We start from the raw sequence: 2,500 nt of genomic DNA on the forward strand, positions 1-2,500 counted from the left end.
TTGCTTTTGATATCAAGGATCTTGACGGAAGGAAAGGGGTGAGGTGGGGTGAGGGAGGATAACCCTCTGACAAAGTAAAAAATAAATTCAGGAGATTGTCATGAAACGACGGCTCGTGAACCTCATTAAATTCTGTCTTGATTCCTAAGGCTTTAGGAAATGTCAGTGGTTTTTGTCAGACCGAAAATTATGTTGATCATCAGAAACGCAATTTACCACCTTTGCTAAATGCTTCTTATTGACTCTCAACTTTTTTTTTGTTTTTGTTGTATAATAATGATTAGCTCCAATCAAATTTGCATCCGTTGGTTCCGCAGGTAAACCCAAAAAGAGACCAGTCTGTAGGTCAGAGGCCTTCAGGTTCCACCTGGTAAGTAACAGAACATGGCCCCCTCCTTTCGTCAAACGGGGGACCCTTGAGGATTATTTTAATACTAAATTTGACTTTTCCTAATACTGAAAAGATACACGACTCAGCTCCTACCCTCTGCAGTTCCATGAAACCACGGGATACATTGGACAATCCATCATGTGGACATTTGGATTGGTTTGGCTCCGGGGGCTCTCGGAATGGATCGAGTGCCTTCAGAGAATTTATCTAAATGGGAGCCAGATCATATTTATATTTTTAGTATTAGAAAGAAATTAAAAAAAAAAAAAAAAAAAAACATTATTGAAGGTACTCCTCCTGGGATTCAGAAGATCGGAGCATTTTTTGGTGCTTCCCAAAAGGAGCCCAGGACCAGTATTCGAGATAGTGAGCTCCATCCCCGTCTTAAGTTTTGGAACACAGGGACGCAGATTTTGACTGGTAGCCCACCTCCTGAGTATCCCAAAAGCTAGAAAAATGATGAGGTTGCTTTGTAATACCACACCTCTGTCCTTTTTAGTGTCTCACGGCATCTTGCCAATTAAACAAGATGAAATGTGGGATTTGAACAAAAGTGACACTTCGCTGAGACAGGGACGGGATAAGGTAGTACACAGAGAATGTTCCCATTGCAGTGGCAGGCTTGTGTATTTATCGGGACAATAGGTTTTGCAAGGCATGGTACACTGAAGCAAAGATGTAATCTGACTGTCAGATAGTGGTTACTAAATGGAATATTTATAATCAAGGTTTTATATACCACATAATGATTATTTTCATCGGTTAGGTACCTACACGTGTTAGCTCTACAATTCAGGAGTATAAAGCAAAAAAAAAAAAAGTATATCTTTATGCATGTTTTCTCTGTTAACAATTATTCCTGGCGTTATTAGGGGAAAACCACTTATATGCAAGAAACACAGGGAATGCGAGAATCCGGGGCTGGGGAAAGGGGAGAATGGCGGGGGGGGGGGGGGGGGGGGGGGGGGGGGGGGGGGGGGGGGGGGGGGGGGGTGTTGTTTAAAACTTGAAGCCGCCGGAGGATCTAGCCCTAACGAAACGAGAAAAGTTGAGAGCTTAGCTCAAGGACGAATCTGATGTATGGCCTCACTTCTTGCATATGAAATCAGGAGAGAAAGGTGTGTAAGTCGAAAGTACCTAAACCCCCCCACCCCCCACCCCCACCCCCACCCCAAAACCGGCCCACAAACACACACCCCCATTCTACCCCCATTCACCCAAAACCAAATATTTTTTTCGCTCTTGTCTTGCTCGTTTGAAAATAGTGATTATGACATCTTTTGAAGTTTTAATCCCTGTCTCTCGTTGGACAAGGTTGATAAGTAAATATAAGTCTGTATGTCCCGATATTTCTTCAAGCCATAAATCATTTAATGGTAGTAATGAATAGTTACAGGTTCAATTTAGCCGTTCGTATTTCTTGGATTATTTCTATTTGCTGGGAAATTATTGTATTTATTTAACTTTCGAACAGAATTGCTCGAAGTGGAGGTTTCGCATTTGTTCGTATTTGATAACGATGGTAGTTAAGCTTTAGATCACTGTCGACAGATTTCCTGTTTGGTCAGCTTCCATTTATGAAATTCCAGGTAAAGAACTTTCACAGCCTAGAGTTGTTCAGAGCTTATGCCTCTGCGATCAATTTATCCTTTAGTTTTCGAGTGGATTTCCTTTCACATTTCTCCTTTAGTCAGGAAATTCCTTCCTGCAGAATGCCTTTTGCAGCCGACAGAATAAAACTGGATTCCTTACTTGGCTCCTAGCACTCCCCTGAGCTGTGTATTCATGCCTGGCCTTGTGTTGGTCAGTCCAGTCTTAAGGATTACTAAAGCTAGTCCAGTACCAGGAACCAGTCGATCTATCACACGCCCCTTTCCAATTATAGGCAGATAGCAAAACCAGGCGAAATTTCAGGCAGATAGCGAAGTGCACTTAGGGACATTTGATCCCCCAGGGGTACTAAACACGGCCAAAGAGTGTAGGCGAGTCAATTTCGCCGTGTTGAGTACTAGGTCCTTGGTGGGAGGGGGGGGGGGGGATCAAATGGCCCGTAAGTGTATTTCGCTATCTGCCAGAAATTTCGGTCAGTTTTCGCGAAATGCCTGGTTT

The sequence above is a fragment of the Macrobrachium nipponense genome, chromosome 36 (assembly GCF_015104395.2).
Source record: "Macrobrachium nipponense isolate FS-2020 chromosome 36, ASM1510439v2, whole genome shotgun sequence".
Taxonomy (NCBI): Eukaryota; Metazoa; Arthropoda; class Malacostraca; order Decapoda; family Palaemonidae; genus Macrobrachium; species Macrobrachium nipponense.